The 26,221-nt window shown below is 45.3% G+C and overlaps 1 protein-coding gene across 1 annotated transcript in view; it reads right to left on the reverse strand.

The window, feature by feature from the left end:
- The window catches only part of SYT10 (synaptotagmin 10), a 596,888-nt gene that overhangs the window by 133,449 nt on the left and 437,218 nt on the right, over nt 1-26,221 (reverse strand). The window lies entirely within an intron of this gene.

Genomic DNA, 26,221 nt, shown 5'->3' on the forward strand with positions numbered 1-26,221 from the left:
CACCAACTGTGTTCAAGGTTCTTGCCAAATTCCCTTCCCTATAGTATTTGCCCACTTTTCATCTTGACCTAACCATACATTGCTTTGCAAACTTACTGAAACACTTTTCAGGCTTTTAATAAAATTCTTATCTTCATCTATTGTACTCATCTTCTTGTCTTCTCTTTCACTTTCCATAGCTATCCATTGTTCTGCATACTTGTAACTGATTTCGTGGCACATTTGCAAGTTCCACTGTACTGAGCATGTGGGTACCTGTGATGTACTTAGCTTGGCTTACTCCATGACACAAACATATGTTACTTAATCAAGTGCAGCCATGCTTTTACAAAGAGAGGCATCCTCCTCTCCAGTTGTCTGTATAAGAACATAAGAAAATGCCATACTGGGTCAGACCAAGGGTCCATCAAGCCCAGCATCCTGTTTCCAACAGTGGCCAATCCAGGCCATAAGAACCTGGCAAGTACCCAAAAACTAAGTCTATTCCATGTAACCATTGCTAATGGCAGTGGCTATTCTCTAAGTGAACTTAATATCAGGTAATGGACTTCTCCTCCAAGAACTTATCCAATCCTTTTTTAAACACAGCTATACTAACTGCACGAACCACATTCTCTGGCAACAAATTCCAGAGTTTAATTGTGCGTTGAGTAAAAAAGAACTTTCTCCGATTAGTTTTAAATGTGCCCCATGCTAACTTCATGGAGTGCCCCCTAGTCTTTCTACTATCCTGAAAGAGTAAATAACCGATTCACATCTACCCGTTCTAGACCTCTCATGATTTTAAACACCTCTATCATATCCCCCCTCAGTCGTCTCTTCTCCAAGCTGAAAAGTCCTAACCTCTTTAGTCTTTCCTCATAGGGGAGTTGTTCCATTCCCCTTATCATTTTGGTAGCCCTTCTCTGTACCTTCTCCATCGCAATTATATCTTTTTTGAGATGCGGCGACCAGAATTGTACACAGTATTCAAGGTGCGGTCTCACCATGGAGCGATACAGAGGCATTATGACATTTTCCGTTTTATTCATCATTCCTTTTCTAATAATTCCCAACATTCTGTTTGCTTTTTTGACTGCCGCAGCACACTGCACCGACGATTTCAATGTGTTATCCACTATGACACCTAGATCTCTTTCTTGGGTTGTAGCACCTAATATGGAACCCAACATTGTGTAATTATAGCATGGGTTATTTTTCCCTATATGCATCACCTTGCACTTATCCACATTAAATTTCATCTGCCATTTGGATGCCCAATTTTCCAGTCTCACAAGGTCTTCCTGCAGTTTCTCACAATCTGCTTGTGATTTAACTACTCTGAACAATTTTGTGTCATCTGCAAATTTGATTATCTCACTCGTCGTATTTCTTTCCAGATCATTTATAAATATATTGAACAGTAAGGGTCCCAATACAGATCCCTGAGGCACTCCACTGTCCACTCCCTTCCACTGAGAAAATTGCCCATTCAATCCTACTCTCTGTTTCCTGTCTTTTAGCCAGTTTGCAATCCATGAAAGGACATCGCCACCTATCCCATGACTTTTTACTTTTCCTAGAAGCCTCTCATGAGGAACTTTGTCAAACGCCTTCTGAAAATCCAAGTATATTATATCTACTGGTTCACCTTTATCCACATGTTTATTAACTCCTTCAAAAAAGTGAAGCAGATTTGTGAGGCAAGACTTGCCCTGGATAAAGCCATGCTGACTTTGTTCCATTAAACCATGTCTTTCCATATGTTCTGTGATTTTGATGTTTAGAACACTTTCCACTATTTTTCCTGGCACTGAAGTCAGGCTAACCAGTCTGTAGTTTCCCGGATCGCCCCTGGAGCCCTTTTTAAATATTGGGGTTACATTTGCTATCCTCCAGTCTTCAGGTACAATGGATGATTTTAATGATAAGTTACAAATTTTTACTAATAGGTCTGAAATTTCATTTTTTAGTTCCTTCAGAACTCTGGAGTGTATACCATCCGGTCCAGGTGATTTTCTACTCTTCAGTTTGTCAATCAGGCCTACCACATCTTCTAGATTCACCGTGATTTGATTCAGTCCATCTGAATCATTACCCATGAAAACCTTCTCCATTACGGGTACCTCCCCAACATCCTCTTCAGTAAACACCGAAGCAAAGAAATCATTTAATCTTTCCGCGATGGCCTTATCTTCTCTAAGTGCCCCTTTAACCCCTCGATCATCTAACGGTCCAACTGACTCCCTCACAGGCTTTCTGCTTCGGATATATTTAAAAAAGTTTTTACTGTGAGTTTTTGCCTCTACAGCCAACTTCTTTTCAAATTCTCTCTTAGCCTGTCTTATCAATGTCTTACATTTAACTTGCCAATGTTTATGCTTTATCCTATTTTCTTCTGTTGGATCCTTCTTCCAATTTTTGAATGAAGATCTTTTGGCTAAAATAGCTTCTTTCACCTCCCCTTTTAACCATGCCGGTAATCGTTTTGCCTTCTTTCCACCTTTCTTAATGTGTGGAATACATCTGGACTGAGCTTCTAGAATGGTATTTTTTAACAATGACCACGCCTCTTGGACATTTTTTACTTTTGTAGCTGCTCCTTTCAGTTTTTTTCTAACAATTTTTCTCATTTTATCAAAGTTTCCCTTTTGAAGGTTTAGCACGAGAGCCTTGGATTTGCACACTGTTCCTCTTCCAGTCATTAAATCAAATTTGATCATATTATGATCACTATTGCCAAGCGGCCCCACCAGCGTTACCTCTCTCACCAAGTCCTGTGCTCCACTGAGAATTAGATCTAAAATTGCTCCCTCTCTCGTCGGTTCCTGAACCAATTGCTCCATAAAGCTATCATTTATTCCATCCAGGAACGTTATCTCTCTAGTGTGACCCGATGATACATTTACCCAGTCTATATTGGGGTAATTGAAGTCTCCCATTATTACTGCACTACCAATTTGGTTAGCTTCCCTAATTTCTCTTAGCATTTCACTGTCCATCTCACCATCTTGACCAGGTGGACGGTAGTATACCCCTATCACTGTAGTCTTCCCTGACACACAAGGGATTTCTACCCATAAAGATTCAATTTTGTATTTAGTCTCATGCAGGATGTTTATCCTGTTGGACTCTATGCCATCCCGGACATAAAGCACCACACCTCCTCCCGACTGCTCCTCTCTGTCATTGCGATATAATTTGTACCCCGGTATAGCACTGTCCCATTGGTTATCCTCTTTCCACCATGTCTCTGAGATGCCAATTAAGTCTATGTCATCATTTACTGCTATACATTCTAATTCTCCCATCTTACTTCTTAGACTTCTGGCATTAGCATACAAACATTTCAAAGTTTGTTTTTTGTTTGTATTTTTATTCTGCTTTTTAATTGATAGGGATTAGTTAGAATTTTTTAGCTCAGGTAAGTTTTTAGTTACAGGCACTTGGACTACTTTTCTAATTATTGGAACCTCAATGTCGGGATGCCCTAATTCTAATGCATCATTAGTATCCTTTAAAGATACCTCTCTCCGAACCATGCGCTGCTGAGCGACTGTCGGCTTTCCCCTTTGTTCTAGTTTAAAAGCTGCTCTATCTCCTTTTTAAAGGTTAGCGCCAGCAGTCTGGTTCCACCCTGGTTAAGGTGGAGCCCATCCCTTCGGAAGAGACTCCCCCTTCCCCAAAAGGTTCCCCAGTTCCTAACAAAACTGAATCCCTCTTCCTTGCACCTTCGTCTCATCCATGTATACTTCAAAGGATTGACTGGTATCTCCTGTGCCACTCTGCCTTAATGCTATACCCCTCATCCTATATCTTCAGAACCTAATGCTGCTCGGCCTTACTGCCATACACAGATTTTATACCTTGGGGTTCTTAACCTCTTTCTGCCACTGAGCTTTCCTAGCATATTCCAGCTGTTACACTTTGTAGGTCTTCTTGCTAATATGGGGTGCTGCTGTGCACCTAGGAGAGGTGCACAGCAGCTTTTGAAACTTGATACCACTCTTTGTGATTTTTTGTCCTTTTATCTGTACCTTCAGATCTTTCCTGCCATGTTTTCTGCTTTGTTCCCCCTTTAGGTGCCTTAGAGTGCTGATGTCACTTTTGGTGCCACTTTGCCTCTTGTGATACCATCAAATGTTCATGTCACTATTGCTGGCATCCTTTTTTTCCACCTTGCTATGTCTTCCTCCTCTTGCTGCTTCTTTGCTCCTTTCATAGTATTTTGGAGAACTCCTGCCTGGTACAATTTTGAGAATTTGCAGAGCCTTAGGCTCTGCAAATTGCCGTACGGCCGGCGCCATTTTGCGCAAAATGGCGCCGGCCATACGGCAACATGATTCGACTGCAGGAGGTCATTCCGGACCCCCGCTGGACTTTTGGCAAGTCTTGTGGGGGTCAGGAGGCCCCCCCAAGCTGGCCAAAAGTCCCTGGGGGTCCGGAACGACCTCCTGCAGTCGAATCGTTTTTCCGTACGGAAAAACGATTCGCGGTAGGAGATCGCTCCCGGACCCCCGCTGGACTTTTGGCAAGTCTTGTGGGGGTCAGGAGGCCCCCCCAAGCTGGCCAAAAGTCCCTGGGGGTCCAGCAGGGGTCCGGGAGCGATCTCCTATGCTCCTGACGTCGGGGGACAAAAAAACAAAATGGCACCGGCGCTACCTTTCACCTGTCATATGACAGGTCACAGGTAGCGCCGGCGCCATTTCTACAACGCACGGAGGTCCGAGAGTAAACGATCACACCGGGACCCTTCCTCTGGACCCCAGGTAATTTAAGGCATTTTGGGGGGGGGGGTTCGGGAGGGTGGGGGATTTATTTTAAAGGGTCGGGGTGGGTTTTAGGGTTGTTTTAGTGTGCCGGTTTTCCCGCCCTCCCCCTTCCCCTCCCCCCCCCACTGGACCTCAGGTAATTTAAGGCATTTTGGGGGGGTTCGGGAGGGTGGGGGATTTATTTTAAAGGGTCGGGGTGGGTTTTAGGGATGTTTTAGTGTGCCGGTTTTCGATTTACACAATATTTTAAAAACCCAAACTGCGACGATCCGATTCCCTCCCCCTCCCAGCCGAAATCGATCGTTAGACGATCGATCACACGATTCACATCTCTTCAGGAAAGGGCTCCCTGAAATGGGTTGGCCCCTAGTGTGGAACACGAGCCTTCAAGTGTGGCGAGTTGACGTGGAGGAGATTTCCATGTGAATAGCGGTTCTGGTTCAACATGGGTCAACGGGTACTAAGAGATAGGCTGGCTACACCCGGGGAGAGTTCCCTTTCCTTTGCTCAGGAAAGGGCTCCCTAGAATGGGTTGGCCTCTAGAGTGTGGTGCTTCCGTTGGCATCTAGTGAATACCCAGAAGCTATTAACTGTACTTATGCACTTGAGCTGATGACAAAGGAACTTGAAGAGCTCTCAGAAATAAGAAAACTGCTACTCAAGTCCAAATGCACAATATCAACTTATGTTGACTTTGTACCCTACAGTACCTCTGTAAACTATGGGAACACAGAGGATGAACTAGAGAACAACTACCACCAGTTTTCTATAGTACTAGAAACATTAAGGTTGGCACCTAAGAAAGATTTAGGGAATATGGCCCATATTATGAAGGTCATAAAACTATTGAGCATATGAAATATCCAAGCTCCAAGCTGGACAGACAGGCACAGTGTTTGAGGTCAGGCCCTTGTAGGGACATACGGCCTGGACAGTGGACAGACAGACACAGCATTTGAGGTCAAGCCCTTTTAGGGACGTACGGCCTGGACAGTGGTGTTACGCTCTCCTCTTCCAGAGGGGAGGAGTTAGCAATCTGTTATCACTCACCCTGCCAGGAGGGCGGAGTTAGCAATTTATTCTGCTATTCTCCAGAAAGGGGGAGGAGTAGCAATCTGTCATGATCTGCTCCTCCAGAAGGGAGGAGTTAGCTATCTGTAGATCTGTTAGTGAACTCCTGTTAGATGCTCCAGTAAGGAAAGGAGGTATGGATCAACTCTCCAGGGAAGAGGAGTTGGCAATATGTTCTATGATACTCTTCTGAGGAGAAGAGCTAACAATAGGTATATTGTACTTCACTACTGAGATAGCAATCTATCATGCCTCCACTACGGAGTAGCAATCTGTTATATATATATATATAGAAAGAGAAGGTAGCTATCTATATAATACTTCTGTAAGCAGTGCTAGTGGTCGGTAGTGGTTAGCTCCCACAGAGTGTAAGGAATGACCACTTGGAGGAAATGGTGAATCCCTGGGCCGATGGCAGATGTCTGCGCCCCCAGGAGGAGATCCTGAGAGGAACCACTGGCTAGGCTAGAATATGAAGTAAACACAAATAGTTCTTTATTAGACTGGAAGCTGGACCACTAGTGGTGGCAGTAGTGAGTCGAGGTGTCCGGCAAGGCTGAAGTCCTTCTGGGTTGCTGAGCTGTAGAGACAGACTAGAAGTAGTGAGTAGACAGGGTATACTGGATACAAGATGGTACACTGACAATAGTAGATGTCTGCAGTGGTCTCTAAACCACAGAGAGCCTTCAGTACATTCAGGAACAGGAGCCATAGGCAAGCACTGGTTCCACTAACAGTCTGTAAAAAGAACTCACAATAGCTTTCGTGGATTGCAAACTGGCTAAACGACAGGAAACACAGAGTAGGATTAAATGGACAATTTTCTCAGTGGAAGGGAGTGGACAGTGGAGTGCCTCAGGGATCTGTATTGGGACCCTTACTTTTCAATATATTTATAAATGATCTGGAAAGAAATACGACGAGTGAGATAATCAAATTTGCAGATGATACAAAGTTGTTCAGAGTAGTTAAATCACAAGCAGAGTGTGATAAATTGCAGGAAGACCTTGTGAGACTGGAAAATTGGGCATCAAAATGGCAGATGAAATTTAATGTGGATAAGTGCAAGGTGATGCATATAGGGAAAAATAACCCATGCTATAGTTACACAATGTTAGGTTCCATATTCGGTGCTACAACCCAAGAAAGAGATCTAGGCGTCATAGTGGATAACACATTGAAATCTTCGGTTCAGTGTGCTGCGGCAGTCAAAAAAGCAAACAGAATGTTGGGAATTATTAGAAAGGGAATGGTGAATATAACGAAAAATGTCATAATGCCTCTGTATCACTCCATAGTGAGACCACACCTTGAATACTGTGTATAATTCTGGTCGCCGCATCTCAAAAAAGATATAATTGCGATGGAGACGGTACAGAGAAGGGCTACCAAAATGATAAGGGGAATGGAACAGCTCCCCTATGAGGAGAGACTAAAGAGGTTAGGACTTTTCAGCTTGGAGAAGAGACGGCTGAGGGGGGATATGATAGAGGTGTTTAAAATCATGAGAGGTCTAGAACGGGTAGATGTGAATCGGTTATTTACTCTTTCGGATAATAGAAAGACTAGGGGACACTCCATGAAATTAGTGTTGTGCTCAGGCTTGTGGACTCTTGGCCAACGAGAGGGTGGTATACCTTTCGGAGGGTCCGTAGGCTCTCTCGTCTGGAGGCGAGGCAGAACAGGAGGCAGGATCAGCTGACCCTTGGCACTGGAGACTGAGGCAAACTCGGAGGCGATGAAGAGACGAGATAAGGCACTGTGTCTTCACCACTGGTGGCCTGCGGTCCCCCCGGGAGGAGCCCGTAGAGACCCGACCGCTGGGACTTAGGTGGACCTAGGGAGGTCAGGGTAATGGTGCAAAGGCCAACTGGAGCTTTGCCCTGGAAGCCCGCGGTCCCCCCCAGGAGGAGCCCGTAGGGACCCGGGCCGCTGGGACTTAGGTGGACCCTTGGAGACGGTTGTCTCGAAGGAGTCCTAGGTCAAGTGCCAGAGGGTCGACGCTCACCAGTCCGAAGTCGTGTGCCAGAGAATCACCGCTTGCCAATCCGAAGTCAGGAACCAGAGAATCACCGTAAGCCAATCCAAAGACAGGAACCAGGAACGTCAAGACGGAACAGGAACGAGATCCAAAGCTTGAAGACTCACCGAAGCAAGCAGACTAGACAGCGCTAGGGGACGTTGCCAAGTCGCTGGATGAGCAGAGGAAGCTGCCTTATATACGTCCTCTGCTCTGCCTGATGGAAGACAGGTGAAGCCATTTAAAGGGATTAGGTCCCTTTAAATCACTGGAGGGGGCACGGCCTCGCGCCTAAGGATGGTGGCAGCCATCTTGAATCTCCCCCGCGGAGGGGAGATGCCGTCTGACACCGCGAAGGGGGAAGTAGGGTGGCTTCCCCTGCAGCGAGCAGGTCTGGAGGCCGCGTGGGCGCGGTGGCCCGAATCGGAGCCCTCCCCCGGGGCTCCCACGGCGAGAGAACGCCGTGACTCAGGTAGGGGGCCCGCGGTCGTGGGACGCCACGGCCGCGGGACACAACAGCATATGGCACATTTAAAACTAATCGGAGAAAGTTCTTTTTTACTCAACACACAAACTCTGGAATTTGTTGCCAGAGGATGTGGTTAGTGCAGTTAGTATAGCTGTGTTTAAAAAAGGATTGGATAAGTTCTTGGAGGAGAAGTCCATTATCTGCTATTAATTAAGTTGACTTGGATAATAACCACCGCTATTACTAGCAACGGTAACATGGAATAGACTTAGTTTTTGAGTACTTGCCAGGTTCTTATGGCCTGGATTGGTCACTGTTGGAAACAGGATGCTGGGCTTGATGGACCCTTGGTCTGACCCAGTATGGCATGTTCTTATGTTCTTATGTTCTTAGCTGTATATGAAATGGCTTCTAGAGTAGAAGAGAGTGTGTAAAAAATTCTAGGAACATGGGCCCTCGTGAGCGAGTATCGTTTCCTATCTGTAATCTTGCCAATGTAACTCATGATCTCTGTACCTGCGAATAACGTCTTGGATGGAAGGGAGTCTTCAGAGCTAAAGGAATGTAGGCCCTTGTGGAGAGAGTACCGATTCCTATGTACAATAGAACTCACTGTGTTCACGTCCGCGATCGCCTCCAAGCAATGGGAATTCTTCAGAATATTCAGGGACGTAGGCCCTGCCGGATCCCGTCTTGGTAATCTGAAATCAAGAAGAGAGAGCGGAGCCCCCGTGGAGCGGGTACTCCTGGTAAGTTTGAAAAGGCCGAGCAGTGGAGAATGATTCCTCTCGCTAAGTCCTGTTGCTAACCTATTAGAGGTTAGCAAACAAAGACCTTTTAAAGTGAAAATGGATGAAGTCAATACGGGGGACGCTCCCGAGGTTCGCGCCCTTTCTGGTACCAAGTCTCTCTTACATCATCAGAAACATGGCGGATCCGTAGCGTCAAGCCAGTCCGGGGACACCAGGACCAAGAGGCAGAGAGAAGCTGCGGCTGCATCTGTCCGTCAGAGCCAAAGGAAGTCACTCCCAAGGTAGAGAGAGTGGAGCGAGGGGCGAGAAGAGGCACGAACGCAACAAGTGGAGAGACAGGCACAGCGTTTGACGTCAGGCCCTTGTATGGATGTAAGGTCTGGACGGTCAGGCACAGCATTTGACGTCAAGCCCTTGTAGGGACGTAAGGCCTGGACAGTAGACAGACTGGCACAACATTTCAAGTCAGGACCTTGTAGGGACGTAAGGCATGGATGGACAGGCACAGCATTTGAGGTCAAGCCCTTGTAGGGATGTAAGGCCTGGACAGACAGGCATAGCATTTGAGGTCAGGCCCTTGTAGTGACGTAGAGGCTGGATGGACAGGCACAGCTTTTGAGGTCAGGCCAATGTAGGGACGTACGACCTGGACAGTGGACAGACTGGCACAGCGTTTCAGGTCAAGTACATGTGCTGATATTATCTGGAGCATAGGAGGCAGTTGGAGCTGCTGCAAGTCTTTCAATTGCTTTTATTCATCTTGCCATTCACAGGGAAAATTTGGAAACCCAAACATGTTTATTTTCAAAAACACTAGCATTTCCATCAACTCTGGTGCCAGCCTTGAGCAGTGAGGGCTCATGATATCCCCTGTCATTGAAAATACACATTCACTGGGCACACTGGTTGGTGGACATGACAGATATCGCTGAGCCTCTTTGGCTAGGTGTGGCCAGACTGTGGACTTGTGTGCCCAATATGCCAGTGGATCTGTCTGCATGTCCTCTGTAGGCTCTTTGAGATACTGTGTCATTGACATTTATGCTGGTGTCTCCTTTGCTTGGGTGGGCTGAGAGTCCTTCATGCCAGCTGCTTTCTCTCTAGCTCATTCCAGAACAGATGATTTTTTAGGGGCAACATGGCTTTGGCGTACTGAAGTGGAGGAGGAAGTACTAGCTGTCGCTGACAGAGTGCTGATCCTGCTTGGTTTAGCACTACTCTCTGAAGTGCCTGCTGTTTCCTCCTCTGCTTCATGCCTAATCTGTCTCTGCCTATGGCGCTCCTGTTCACGGACTTTTACTAACAGCAGGTCCTTCACAAATATGAGACAATCGGACTCTAGGGTGAGTTTCCCTTTCACATGGGGATCACATACTGTGGCAAGCATGTATGTGTGGTCTTTTGTTAAAGGTCTTAATCTCTCTTGCACCTGCTTCTGCAAAACGTCTAGACAATGCAGCACCTCTGCTGTCATTCCCTCTTCCTGTTTAAAGCCCTCCAAATTTTCCTCCAGAAAATTAAATATAGGGATGATGTCAGTCACAGTGGCACTTCTGGAACTCAGCTCCTCCGTGGCATCCTTGAAGGGCTGCAGGATTTTTTTTAAATTTTAAATTTTATTTTTATTGCATTTTAAATTATTTACACAAAATAACATTGTGAATGGAAAATCAGATGGTTCATTTAACATTTGCAATAATCTCAGGCAAACATAATACAATCGGCAATAATACTATGTTCATACCATCTTAATAATAAGAAATTAAGGGGGCAGATACTAAACAAATTTCAGAGTGAACAAATCTTAGGCAAAAAAATGAAAAAAGAAATGATGGCGGCCGAGAGAATGCCTACTTATGCCTTCTGTGCTGTCGTAGCCGCTGTTATATGTGAGTCAATAAAAAAACAAAGTTGGGACGGTTCAAACAAAACATAAACTAAATTTTGAAATTTTACTACACATTTACATGGGTAGTGAATGAAAAATTTTGAACAGATAGTTAAAGCTTCCATCCTCTTATCCATAAACTTTTTCCTCCTCTCCTGTGTCGACCGAGTAATATCGTGGAATAACCATATTTTTTGGTCATAATATTTTTCAGATCTTTTACGGAAGAACATTCTCATCACATTATTTTTTTCTGTAACAAAAACAAAGGTCACAAATAGAACTCATCTTGTAGTGACTGGATCCTCAATTGATAGTTCTAATAAATCAGAAATATTCAGCTGTGCTTAGAGTTCTTCTTTCTCCTGGTCTGCCTCTCTTTTCTCTTGTGGAAGGTAACAAGCCTTTAAAATTAGAGGCAATGTCTCTATAAGCATTTTTAGAACTTCAGTTAAATATTCTTGAACAAATCAATCACAGGCATTTGGGGTATGACTGGGAAATTAAGAACCCTAATATTTAGACTGTGGAGCGAATTTTCTATGTTTTCTATTTTTTTTATTTAACACAGTCTCATGCTGGATCAGATGTTGTTAATGACTCTCAATACTCTTAATTTTCTTATCCATTTCAGACAATTTTTCATTTTGAACTTCCAATCTTTTCACATTCTCTATACTTCTTTTATTTGACTCCATACAAACTTTAGACAAATTCACAATGGCTGTTTCGATTGCAACCATTGCTTCCCATAAGGCTTCCAGCGTTATTACTGCTGGCTTCACAAGAAAGGAGGTTAATTCTTGTATAGACTCACCCCTTCCTGCTACTCCAGATACAGTGTCTCGTACAATTCTCTGCAGCTGAGTTTTGGAGATGGTATCTCTCAGCGTCGAGGGTAGATATCTTCCCCGCTGGGGTGTTCCTCCCGCTTCTGCCAAGCTCCGACCTCCCTCCATCTCATGGCTCCCTCCATCTCATGGCTCCCTCCATCTCATGGCTTGATGGCAAACGTATTGGAGTTGACTCCCGAAACTCACTCTCTCGCACGGGTGGGGACGGCGTCTCAGGCGCTCCGGGACTTAGCGAGATTTCCTCTGCCAGAGATGAGGACGTTCGCTCCACGTCCTCATCCACCGTGGCACTCGCTCCTGGCTGATTCGGCATTGGGATGAAGAAGGTAGGAATAAGACTTTGTCGTGTTTCAGGAATATCCATAGCAGCCTGACTCTCACGGAGTCGGGCCTTACGTTTCATGTGCGGTATTAGTGTAGTTGAGGTATAATTTCAAAAAGAAATATAGAACTTCAGCAGAGCTGCCTTCTCCTACTTCTCATTCGGTAACCATCTTGGACTCCGCCCCCTGGGCTGCAGGATTTTTACCAGCTGACTCATGATGCCCTAGGGGACTATGCACACCTATCTCCATTTCTAGAGAAAGGTCATGAAGGGGTGTCTGCTGCTCCAATAACCTCTGCAGCATCATATAGGTGGAATTCCACCGGGTGGCAATGTTTTGAAAGAGACACTTGTGAGGCAACTCCAAATCAGTCTGCTTTTGTCGGAGAACCTGCCCCGCCTTCACACTTCTGTGGAAGTGCACTGCTATGTTCCTGCACTTGTGTATTAACGTATGCAGGTATTCATTCTTTTGGTGACTGGACTCCAACCCAAGAGGAGACTTCATTACCAGGTGCAGAGTGTGTGCAAAATATTGGATGTTCTGAAAGCCCCCGTCGCATATTGCCTTTACTATGTTTGCACCATTGTCTGTGACAAAGAACCCTGCCTGAAGCTTCCTGTCTAGCTGGTGTAGCTGCCAGCCCACCAGTATCTGTCTGATGCATGCTAGAATATTGGCTGAGGTATGGGCCTCGTCCGTCAGGTGGGTGAGCAGTAAAGCCCACCTCCACCCTGATACTTGTTCACTAATAGAGCTGCTACCTGCCCCTGCCTCAGCCAGGTCCCAGCAGTGTGCTGTCAGGAAGAGGTAAGAGTGTGCAGCATTCAGTGTGGTCTAGATATCGCAGGTGAAATGCACACTCCCCTGTGCCTTAGCTAGCAGCACTTGGATGCAACTGCGACACTGGTTGTACAGGCTGGGAATGACCTTTCTGTTAAATGTGGATCTGGAGGGGACTTTGTAATTTGGAACTAAGACCTTCAGCAAATGCTTGAAACCCACATTATTCACTATCTGCAAGGGCTGGTCATTAAGGGCAATCATTTCACCGATGCTCCTTGTTACAACTTTTGAGGCTGCCTGCATCCTTCCCCGGGATGGCGTTACCAAACACCACCCCATTTCCTCCATGGTGGGTTGTCACTTCTGCCACATGGCAGGGGGCTGCTGGCCTGCCACCTGACTGCTAGAAGGGGCTGAGGGCATGGGGTGGTTCTGCTCCTTTTCAACCACTTTACACTGCCTAGAAAAAGGGGTCCCCTGACTGGTATTGCCACCATCCCCAGATGTCAGTACTGTTGGGTGTTGCTTCTGCATATGATGCATCATGCCAAAATTAGTTAGATGTCCCATTTGCATGCCTCTGCTAATAGCCATGGCACAGTAATTACACTGAGCAAAACGCGGGTCCTCCGTCACTTTAAAGTAGCCACTTTTATTGCAGATTTATTTTGTGATCCCTTCTATATAGCCTTCGGGGTGGATGCTGGCACTGGAGTTGAAGTAGTGGGTGCACCCTGAGAAGCAATGCGAGGGGCATCAGTCACACTTTGTGCCTGCGCTGACTGCTCTTCCTCCTCATCATCAGTTTCATCTCTCCCCTGCAGCACTGAAGTGGAGGCTAAGAAAGAACTAACTAATGCTCCTAAACCTTCTTCAGCTATTACTTCTTCCATTTCTGATGATGAGAATCCCACACAAGATGATTCTTCATCGGAATCAGAAGCAAACAGTGCCTGCGCTACATTTTCAATGCTAAGTCGAGTCTGCTGTCGCACTGCTGCTTTTGGGTCTCGCCCTGTTGTCTTGCATGACTCAGCCTCCCCTTCCCTCACTTCCAAAACTAGAGGGTCAGAAACAGGTGGTGGCGATGTATCATCTTTAAAATACAGTTTTTTCCGGATGGAACTGCCTGCCCCTCCAGAGATTTTAGATTGGAACAGTTCCCTTTTTAACTTTAATAGGGACTGGCACTGCCTTTTGAAGTGCCTCCTCTGCCAGTCCCAATCACTCGACCATGTCTAGCTTTCCCTGATATCATGGATTTAATGTCACTGCCTACTAGGGATTTCAATTAAAAGAATTATTTCCAAAAGAGGCCTACTGAGGATTTGGCTTCAACGAGCACCGCTGTCCCAATATATGTGAGTCTGCAAAACTGCTCACAGATGCACGATGCAATGCTTTGATGTACACTATAACTGGGACCACTGTATGTGCACACACCAAACTTGTAACTACAAAAGAGGCCTACTGGGGATTTGGCTTCAGAGAGCACCGCTGTCCCAATATATGTGAGTCTGCAAAACTGCTCACAGATGCACAATGCATTGCCTTGATGTACACTACAACTGGGACTGCTGTATGTGCACACACCAAACTTGTACTAACTACAAAAGAGGCCTACTGGGGATTTGGCTTCAAAGAGTACCGCTGTCCCAAAATATGTGATACTGAAAAACTGCCCACAGACGCACGATCCAGTGCCTTGATGTACACTACAACTGGGACCTCTGTATGTGCACACACCAAACTTGTACAACAGGCCTACTGGGGATTTGGCTTCAAAGAGCACTGCTGTTCCAATATATGTGAGTCTGCAAAACTGCTGATAGATGCACGATGCAGTGCCTTGATGTGCACTACAACTGAGACTGCTCTGGGTGCACAAAACAATGAAACAGCAGAGAAAAGACTCAACTGGAAGCCTGAGCAAGCACAATTCCTAGTGATGCTGCTTCTTGTTTGAAAATGCCAACTCTCTATCTCCCATCCACACCCTGCCTGTGCCTGCTTATCTTTTGTTGCTTATCTTACCACCCCAGGGTGGTAAGATAAGCAACAAAATGCTACTGCTAGCAGCTTGTCTCAGTGGGATATTCAGTGAGACCGTCTGAGTTCAATAAAAAAAAGTGCGGTCAAAAAAAGCCTGGCTGGCTGGCACTGTAGCAAAAACGAACAAATATCTTTTTCAATGGAAAATTCTATCAAAGTAGTTAGCAATTGAATACAGATTTGAGACATTCAGAGTAGATCTGAGTAAAGCCACCTCCACGGACCTCCCCTGCAAAGAAAGAGCATGGCATGCCACGTGCTTAAGGTATAAATAGTGCAGCATCATCAGGAACTGCGTCACCGAGTACTGAGTGAGAATGGCGATTGGCTGCATTAGAAAAATGCTTAGCTCTGATAGGTTGCATTCTCGTCTCCTTGCCAACCTATCTGATCCACTCTGTGACAGGGCTGTGAAGTCACTTATGACTCACAGGAAAGGGCTGGTTTTTCTTATGGATACTCCCACATGGCCTTCTATTTCAAACGGCTGCTAAGAAATCACTGCTAACCAAAAGAATGAAACTAATATGATATGTTTTATTTGTGGGGGATCACCATGCGTTTCGCGAACCCACAAATCAAATGAACAGGGACTTATGCATTGCGGATTGCACATTTGTTGAAAATGAATGCACATCCCTAATCACCAGAGCTGAAAGGAGGAGGGAGGGAGGGAGGGAGAGAGATAGAGACCCATTTTTCTACCCTCCTTCTTACCTCTGTGACCCTCCATCTACAGCCTACAACAACTCACTGTTATCCTTCACTCACCAGTGCTTATTGAGCTCCAGCTCAATAAGCACTGGTGAGTGAAGAATGGCTGAGGGTTCAGCATTGCCGGAGGCTGGAGATAAAGGGTTACTGGGATAAGTAGAAAGAAGAATGTTTTAGCATCTATGTGTGTATGAGTGTGTACATTTAGCAGAGTGTTCACACCCAGCACTGGCCCCTTCCCCTCACATAGGGACAGGGCTATATTAGAAACATAGAAATGAAATGAAACATAGAAACATAGAAATGACGGCAGAAGAAGACCAAACGGCCTATCCAGTCTGCCCAGCAAGCTTCACACATTTTTTCTCATACTTATCGGTTTCTCTTAGCTCTTTGGTTCTATTTCCCTTCCATCCCCACCATTAATGTAGAGAGCAGTGATGGAGCTGCATCCAAGTGAAATATCAAGCTTGATTAGTTAGGGGTAGTAGGGGAAGTAACCGCCGCAATAAGCAAGCTACACCCATGCTTATTTGTTTTACCCAGACTATGCTATTCAGCCCTTATTGGTTGTTTTTCTTCTCCCCTGCCGTTGAAGCAGGGAGCTATGCTGGATATGCGTGTAGTATCAGTTTTTCTTCTCCCCTGCCGTTGAAGCAGAGAGCTATGCTGGATATGCGTGAAATATCAGTTTTTCTTCTCCCCTGCCGTTAAAGCAGAGAGCTATGCTGGAAATGCATTGAAAGTGAAGTATCAGGCTTATTTGGTTTGGGGTAGTAACCGCCGTAAAAAGCCAGCTACTCCCCGCTTTGTGAGTGCGAATCCTTTTTTCTTCTCCCCTGCCGTTGAAGCAGTGAGCTATGCTGGATATGCGTGAAGTATCCGTTTTTCTTCTCCCCTGCTGTTGAAGCAGGGAGCTATGCTGGATATGCGTGAAGTATCAGTTTTTCTTCTCCCCTGCCGTTGAAGCAGAGAGCTATGCTGGATATGCGTGAAGTATCAGTTTTTCTTCTCCCCTGCCGTTGAAGCAGAGAGCTATGCTGGATATGCGTGAAGTATCAGTTTTTCTTCTCCCCTGCCGTTGAAGCAGGGAGCTATGCTGGATATGCGTGAAGTATCAGTTTTTCTTCTCCCCTGCCGTTGAAGCAGGGAGCTATGCTGGATATGCGTGAAGTATCAGTTTTTCTTCTCCACTGCCGCTGAAGCAGAGAGCTATGCTGGATATGGGTTGAACGTGAAGTATCAGGCTTATTTGGTTTGGGGTAGTAACCGCCGTAACAAGCCAGCTACTCCCCGCTTTGTGAGTGCGAATCCTTTTTTCCACATTTCCTCTTGCTGTTGTAGCTTAGAGCAATGTTGGAGTCACAGTAACCATGTGTATGTTTATTGAATAAGGGTATTATCTCCAGGCAGTAGCCGTCATTCTGGCGAGCCACCCACTCTTTATTGACGGCCTCTTGATTTTATGGATCCACAGTGTTTATTCCACGCCCCTTTGAAGTCCTTCACAGTTCTGGCCTTCACCACTTCCTCCGGAAGGGCATTCCAGGCATCCACCACCCTCTCCGTGAAGAAATACTTCCTGACATGGATACAAATTATACTGCAATGATAGGAAGGATCAACTTCATGGGGGTATAGCACTTTATGTCTGATAGACTATAGAGTCCAACAGGATAAAAATCATACAAAAGACGAAATACTCAATAGAATCTATAAGGGTAGAAATCACATGTGTGTTTGGTAAGAGTATAGTGATAGGACTATACTATCATCCACCTAGCCAAAATGATCACACAGATGAAGAAATGCTAAGAGAGTTCAAGGAAGTTAACCAATTTGGTAATGTAGTAATAATGGGAGATTTCAATTACCCCACTATTGACTGGGTAAATGTAACATCAGGACATACCAGAGACATAAAATTCCTGGATGGAATAAATGAATGCTTCAAGGAGCAATTTGTTCAGGAACCAATGAGAGAGGGATCTATTTTAGATTTAATTATTAGTGGAACACAGCATTTGGTGAGAGACATAACTGTGGTGGGGCCACTTGGCAATGGTGATCATAACATGATTAAATTTGAACAAATGACTAGAACGGGGACAATATGCAAATCTACAATTCTAAAACTAAATTTTTAAAATGGAAACTTTGATAAAATGAGGAAAATAGAAAAAAACTGAAAAGTGCAGCTGCAAAGGTTAAAGTGTACAAGTGTGGGCATTGTTTAAAAATACAATCTTAGAAGTGCAGTCAAGATGTAATCTATGCATTAAGAAAGGTTGGGAGGAAGGCAAAATGATTACCAGCATGGTTGAAAGGCGAGGTGAAAGAGGCTATTTTATTCATAAAAAATCCTTCAAAAATTGTAAGAAGGATCCATATGAAGAAAATAGGAAAAAGCATAAGCATTGCCAAGTTAGGCGTAAAACATTTATAAGGAAAGCTGAGAGAGAATTCGAAATTAATTTATTTATTTATTTATTTATTTATTTATTTAACGTTTCTTTTATACCGATGACCGTTCGCACATCGCATCGGTTTACAGTGAACACAAAACCATTGGGCGGGGCCCTTACATAAAACAGATAATATACTGAACTAGGAAACATATGATTGAAATTAGGGGGGAGCCCTTACATCAAAACTATTTACATCAAAACTATATACAGAATTAGTGCACAGTACCAAATCGACAAGCATAGAGATGGTCATATCAGGAAATCCGAGTAAGGGTAAGGGTCGGAGGGGGAGTTATGTAATAGGGGGTGTGATGGAGTAAGCTTGTTGGAAGAGCCAGGTTTTAAGTTTCTTTTTGAAAGCGGGGGTATAGGTCTCAGTGCGAATATCATGGGGCATAGAGTTCCATATCGTGGGGCCGGCCAAAGAAAAGGCTCTGTTAATAGTGGAGGAAAGCTTAAAGGATTTAATAGATTGGGCTTGGAGTGTTCCTTGGAGTGCTGGGCGTGTAGGTCTCTTGGAGGTACGGGGTACGAGGGGGGGGTTGAGCCAGTTGAGGTTGGAGTTTAATAGACTTTTGTGTATGATTGAGACTGTATAGGGAGCCAGTGTAGTTCCATAAGTTCCATAAGTTCCATAATTGGCTGTAGAGGCAAAAACTCATAATAAAAACTTTTTAAAATATATCTGAATCAAGAAACCTGTGAGGTAGTTGGTTGGACCGTTAGATGACTGAGGGGTTGAAGGGGCTCCTAGGGAAGATAAGGCCATTGCAGAAAGACTAAATGAATTCTGTGCTTCTGTATTTACTAATGAGGATTTTGGGGAGATATCGGTTCCAGAGATGGTTTTCAAGGGTGATGACTCAGATGAACTGAAACAAATCACTGTGAACCTGGAAAATGTAGTAGGCCAGATTGTCAAGCTAAAGAGTACCAAATCACCAGGACCGGATGGTATGAACCCCAGGGTTCTGAAGGAATTAAAAAATGAAATTTCTGATCTTTTAGTTAAAATTTGTAACCTATCATTAATATCATCCATTGTACCTGGTGGATGGCCAATGTAACCCCAATATTTAAAAAGGGCTCAAGCAGCGATCCAGGAAACTATAGACCAGTGAGCCTGACTTCAGTCTCCAGAAAAATAGTGGAAACTATTCTAAAGATCAAAATCTCAGAGCATATAGAAAAACATGGTTTAATGGAACACAAAAAAAAAAAAATAAATTCCCAGTATCCCTCTAATTGTATAGCTGTCATTATAATCTGTTTCATATTGGGATATAAGTGCTGTGGGAGCATTTACTAGCTAAAGGACAAGTAAACTTTCAGAAAGTGTCTTGCCCTACCCAGTTTGACCTAGGTATAAACTGTTTAACTCCCTCCCACCCTACCCCTCTGCCCACCCACCCCTAGGTTTGTATTTCTAATGTAGTCATCCTAACTTCATAATAGGCAACAAGATAAATTAGTAAATTGATTATTCCTTAGGTGTACCAATCAAATAATTTACCTAAATGAGTACTATTCAATGTAACTACTGTGGAGCCTTTATATTGAGGGTAATCATATGGAAACTTAAGGCTTGCCCCTTTTGTTCAAAACTCTCTACCTTGGAAAAGGAGCTGGATGACTTTAAAGCTGAATTAGCTTCAATAAAGAGAGTCTCAGCCACTGTACATTATTCAGGAAATAATTTCCCCTTACCACTGAATAAGCAAAACTCAAGAAAAAAGAGATTTACTGTGGGCTCAGGTAGGATAAGACCTGTAACCCACAGACACCCATTATTGAAAGCTGTGCAGCCCACAACTCCATCCCCCCACTCACACAGGCCATTAAGGAACTTAAAAAGTATTACAGTGGGCTCTGGTAGAATAAGACCTGTGTTCCGGAGACACACACTGTATCAAGTGCAACAAGTACAAAATACCTTCCCTGTATTAAATTCTGAAGAAGTCCTTGAGAAAAAGATTGAAGTGTTATCGGAAAGGAGAGAAAAAAAACCCAATGCATACAGAAATTCCAGATCAGAAACCAAAGGAAAAAGCTCACGGTGATGGATGACTCTGTCATCAGAGGCATTAATCTCTTCCCTTGCACAAATGCAAAGAGAAAAGTGGATAACAAAACTCAACTAAATAGGTCACAAAAGGAGTCCAGGAACAGCAGTAACCTGAACGTAGTTTGGGTAATAAAATCCCAGAGCTGCAAGCCCTAATGGTGGAGGCGAACTTGGACGTTGTTGCTGTCACGGAAACGTGGTTTACGGAATCTCATGACTGGGATACGGCAATACCAGGCTATAACTTGTTAAGGAAGGACAGAGAGGATAGGAACGGGGGAGGAGTGGCTCTTTGTCAGAAACAATATCCAAGCATCTGAGCTGCAAGGAAGATGGGGCAAAGAAGAAGCACTATGGGCCGACTTAATAAAAGATGGGGCATCCATTTTTATTGGAGTGGTTTACAGGCCTCCAAACCAAAAGGAAGAGCTGGACAGAGATCTGGTTGATGACATCCACAGGATAGCAAAGAAAGGAGAAGTGGTGATCGTTGGAGACTTTAATATGCCAGATGTAGACTGGAGAATCCCATCTGCAGAATCTATTAATAGTAGAGAAATAGTAGATGCCCTGCAAGTAGCTTTGTTCAAACAAATGGTAATGGAACCCACGAGAGAAGGAGCTATACTCGACTTAGTGCTCACTAATGGAGATAATGTCTCAGACGTCCAGGTGGGTGCCCACCTCAGCACCAGTGATCATCAAACGGTATGGTTTAATATCACAAAAAGGACACGGAAAAGAAGCACAAAAACCCAAGTTTTGATGTTCAAAAACACAGACTTTGATGAAATGGGGAAGTACCTGGAGGAAGAACTAAAAGGCTGGGAGAACGAGAGAGATGTGGATCAACAGTGGACCAATCTAAAAGGAGCAATTACCAAGGCAACTAATCTATATGTTAGAAAAGTAAAGAAAAGAAAAATAAAAATGAAACCTATCTGGTTCTCAAAGGAGGTGGCTGACAAAATAAAGGCTAAAAGAACAGCGTTCAAGAAATATAAAAGATCCCAAAAGGAGGAGCACAAAGAAGAATATCTGGTAGAACTGAGGGAGACAAAGAAATTAATCAAGATGGCAAAAAGTCAAGCAGAAGAGAGGATTGCCAAAGAGGTTAAGATTGGTAACAAAACATTTTTCAGATACATCAGTGAAAAGAGAAAAGTTCAAAGTGGTATATTGAAATTGAAAGGTGGAAAGGATCAATGTGTGGAGAGAGATGAAGAAATGGCAGAAATATTAAATGAATACTTCAGTTCTGTGTTCACTAAAGAGGACCCTGGAGAAGGACCATCACTAGTTAACAAGAAACTGGAGGGGAATGGAGTAGATGTAACTCCATTTACAGTAGAAAATGTATGGGAAGAGCTGGTGAAACTGAAAGTGGACAAAGCCATGGGGTCTGATGAAGTTCATCCCAGAATACTGAGGGAGCTCAGAGATGTGCTGGCGGGTCCACTGTGTGACCTGTTCAATAGATCCCTAGAAACGGGAGTGGTGCCGAATGATTGGAGGAGAGCGGTGGTGGTCCCGCTTCACAAGAGTGGGAACAGAGAAGAGGCTGGTAACTACAGACCGGTTAGCCTCACTTTGGTGGTGGGAAAAGTAATGGAGTCACTGTTGAAAGAGAGAATAGTGAACCATCTACAGTCGGGAGAATTGCTGGACCAGAGGCAGCATGGATTCACCATTGGAAGATCCTGTCAAACAAATCTGATTGACTTTTTTGACTGGGTAACCAAGGAACTGGATCGAGGAAGAGCACTCGATGTCATCTACTTGGATTTCAGCAAAGCTTTTGACACTGTCCCGCACAGGAGACTGGTGAATAAAATGAGAAGGTTAGGAGTGAGTGCCGAGGTGGTGGCCTGGATTGCAAACTGGTGTGATGGTAAATGGAACTCTCTCTGAAGAGAGAGTGGTTTTAAGCGGTGTACCGCAGGGATCGGTGTTGGGACCGGTCCTTTTCAATATCTTTGTGAGCGACATTGCGGAAGGGATAGAAGGTAAGGTATGTCTTTTTGCGGATGACACTAAGATCTGCAACAGAGTGGACACGCCGGAAGGAGTGGAGAGAATGAGACGGGATTTAAGGAAGATGGAAGAGTGGTCGAAGATATGGCAGCTGAGATTCAATGCCAAGAAGTGCAGAGTCATGCATATGGGGAGTGGAAATCCGAATGAACTGTATTCGATGGGGGGAGAAAGGCTGATGTGCACGGAGCAGGAGAGAGACCTTGGGGTGATGGTGTCTAATGATCTGAAGTCGGCGAAACAATGTGACAAGGCGATAGCTAAAGCCAGAAGAATGCTGGACTGCATAGAGAGAGGAATATCGAGTAAGAAAAGGGAAGTGATTATCCCCTTGTACAGGTCCTTGGTGAGATCTCACCTGGAGTATTGTGTTCAGTTCTGGAGACCGTATCTCCAAAGAGACAGAGACAAAATGGAGGCGGTCCAGAGAAGGGCGACCAAAAAGGTGGAAGGTCTTCATCAAATGACTTATGAGGAGAGATTGAAGAATCTAAATATGTACACCCTGGAGGAAAGGAGGAGCAGAGGTGATATTTATTTATTTATTTATTTTTAGGTTTTTTTTATACCGATTTTCCTGCATAAAATGCATATCAAACCGGTTTACAATGAAACAGAATAAGCAGGAAGTAAAATTCCTTAGTCTAATACATTTAAACGTCAATAATGAAATAATAATGATATGATACAGACTTTCAGATACTTGAAAGGTTTTAATGATCCAAAGACAACGACAAACCTTTTCCGTAGGAAAAAAATCAGCAGAACCAGGGGTCACGATTTGAAGCTCCAGGGAGGAAGATTCAGAACCAATGTTAGGAAATATTTCTTCACGGAGAGGGTGGTGGATGCCTGGAATGCCCTTCCGGAGGAAGTGGTGAAGACCAGAACTGTGAAGGACTTCAAAGGGGCGTGGGATAAACACTGTGGATCTATAAAGTAAAGAGGCCGTCAATGAAGAGTGGTTGGCTCGCCAGAATGACGGCTACTGCCTGGAGATAATACCCTTATTCAATAAACATACACAGGGTTACTGTTACTCCAACATCGCTCTAAGCTTCAACAGCAAGAGGAAATGTGGAAAAAAGGATTTGTACTCACAAAGCGGGGAGTAGCTGGCTTGTTACGGCGGTTACTACCCCAAACCAAATAAGCCTGATACTTCACTTTCAATGCATATCCAGCATAGCTCTCTGCTTCAACGGCAGGGGAGAAGAAAAACTGATACTTCACGCATATCCAGCATAGCTCTTTGCTTCAACGGCAGGGGAGAAGAAAAACTGATACTTCACGCATATCCAGCATAGCTCTCTGCTTCAACGGCAGGGGAGAAGAAAAACTGATACTTCACGCATATCCAGCATAGCTCTTTGCTTCAACGGCAGGGGAGAAGAAAAACTGATACTTCACGCATATCCAGCATAGCTCTCTGCTTCAATGGCAGGGGAGAAGAAAAACAACCAATAAGGGCTGAATAACATAGTCTGGGTAAAACAAATAAGCATGGGTGTAGCTTGCTTATTGCGGCGGTTACTACCCCTACTACCCCAAACTAATCAAGCTTGTTATTTCACTTGGATGCAGCTCCATCACTGCTCTCTACATTAATGGTGTGGGTGGAAGGGAAATAGAACCAAAGAGCTAAGAGAAACAGATAAGTATGAGAAAAAAATGTGTGAAGCTTGCTTGGCAGACTGGATGGGCCGTTTGGTCTTCTTCTGCCGTCAATTCTATGTTTCTCTGTTTCATTTCATTTCTATAAATCAACATGGATTTACCCAAGGCAAGTCTTGCCCTCGAAATCTGCTTCATTTTTTTTTTAAGGGGTTAATAAACAAGTGGATTGAGGTGAGCCAGTAGATGTAGTGCATTTGGATTTTCAGGAGGTATTTGACAAAGTCCCTCATGAAAGGGCTTCTAAGGAAAATAAAAAGTCATGTGATAGGAGTTGTGTCCTTTTGTGGATTACAAACTGGTTGAAATACAGGAAACAGAGAGTAGGATTAAATGGTCAATTTTCTCAGTGGAAAAGGGTAACAGTGGCATGCCTCAGGGAGCTGTACTTGGACCGGTACTTTTCAATCTATATAAATAAAAATGTAAAATAGTTTGGACATAATCGATAATCTCAGAAACTACTGCACCAATTGATTTCAAATTTGGACACAACCTTGCTTTCACTTTTGGCAAGGTTGTTCTCTATCTAGATTACATAGATGTCACATGGTTACAGATAAAAACATGTTTTTACATGTGTGTTGGGAAAACAGCGACATCTGTTGGACAGACATGCAATACACGCTATCTACCTTGGGAAATGAAGCTGCTGTACTGCGCATGTGCGGGCGGGAGCACACGTCGGGCACAGCGGGGCCAACATGGTGCTGGGAGGAGCAGCAGCGGTGCACGTCGGGCACAGTGGGACCAACATGGCACTGGGAGGAGCAGCAGCGGCGGACTGGTGGCGATATCGGGCGTGGTGGTGTCGGCCGGCCGAACTTCGACACCTGGGAGAAGCTGCAGCGGTGATCTGGTACGGCTCACGTGCACGACAGGGAGGGATCCTCGCTGACCTCGCGTCTTCGGGAGCGGGCCACGCAGAACCGCACAAGAGGGAAAAGTACCGGTCCAAGTACAGCTCCCTGAGGCATGCCACTGTTACCCTTTTCCCGGGAATCAGCTGGGAGGGCATTGCGAGCGGGAGGGGATCAGAGTCAGGGAAGGAGATTCAGAGAGGGTGTGCTGTCACTGATGAAAGGGTAGGGAGTAGGCGGGGAGAGGTGACAGTGAGGGGAAGGAGAATGAAGGGAGCGGTGAGTGTCAGGGGAGAGACACAGAGGGGAGAGGTGAGTGTGAGGGGTGAGAGTTGGAGTGGGGACAGGGGAGTGAAGGGGGGATTAGTGACCAAAGGGGGATGGGTGAGTGTGAGGGGAAAGAGTTGGATTGGGGACAGGGGAGGAAAGGGGGGAGAGTGACCAAGGGGGAGGACGATGTGTGACTGAGGTATATGAGCAAGGGGGAGGGGGGGGGAAAGAACCTGACTCTGCCACTGCAACGTGTGGCAGGCCACCGCGACACAGAGGGTAGAGGTGAGTGTGAGGGGTGAGAGTTGGAGTGGGGACAGGGGAGGAAAGGGGGGATGAGTGACCAAGGGGGAGGACGATGTATGACTGATGTTGCCACTGCAATGTGTGGCAGGCCACCGCGACACAGAGGGTAGAGGTGAGTGTGAGGGGTGAGAGTTGGAGTGGGGACAGGGGAGGAAAGGGGGGAGAGTGACCAAGGGGGAGGACGATGTGTGACTGAGGTATATGAGCAAGGGGGAGGGGGGGGGGAAAGAACCTGACTCTGCCACTGCAACGTGTGGCAGGCCACCGCGACACAGAGGGTAGAGGTGAGTGTGAGGGGTGAGAGTTGGAGAGGGGACAGGGGAGTGAAGGGGGGTTAGTGACCAAAGGGGGAGGGGTGAGTGTGAGGGGAGAGAGTTGGAGTGGGGACAGAGGAGGAAAGGGGGGGTGAGTGACCAAGGGGGAGGACGATGTGTGACTGAGGTATATGAGTGAGGGGAAGGGGGAGGGGGGGAAAAGAACCTGACTCTGCCACTGCAACGCGTGGCGGGCCACCACGACACAGAGGGGAGAAGTGAGTGTGAGGGGTGAGAGTTGGAGTGGGGACAGGGGAGTGAAGGGGGGGTTAGTGACCAAAGGGGGAGGGGTGAGTGTGAGGGGAGAGAGTTGGAGTGGGGACAGGGGAGGAAAGGGGGGGTGAGTGACCAAGGGGGAGGACGATGTGTGACTGAGGAATATGAGCAAGGGGAACGGGGAGGGGGGGAAAAGAACCTGACTCTGCCACTGCAACATATGGCGGGCCACCGCTAGTTTATATATATATTGAAAAGCACCGGTCCAAGTACAGATCCCTAAGGCACTCCACTGTTTACCCTTTTCCACTGAGAAAATTGACCATTTAAT

This window comes from Rhinatrema bivittatum, chromosome 4, assembly GCF_901001135.1.
Source record: "Rhinatrema bivittatum chromosome 4, aRhiBiv1.1, whole genome shotgun sequence".
NCBI classification, from domain to species: Eukaryota; Metazoa; Chordata; class Amphibia; order Gymnophiona; family Rhinatrematidae; genus Rhinatrema; species Rhinatrema bivittatum.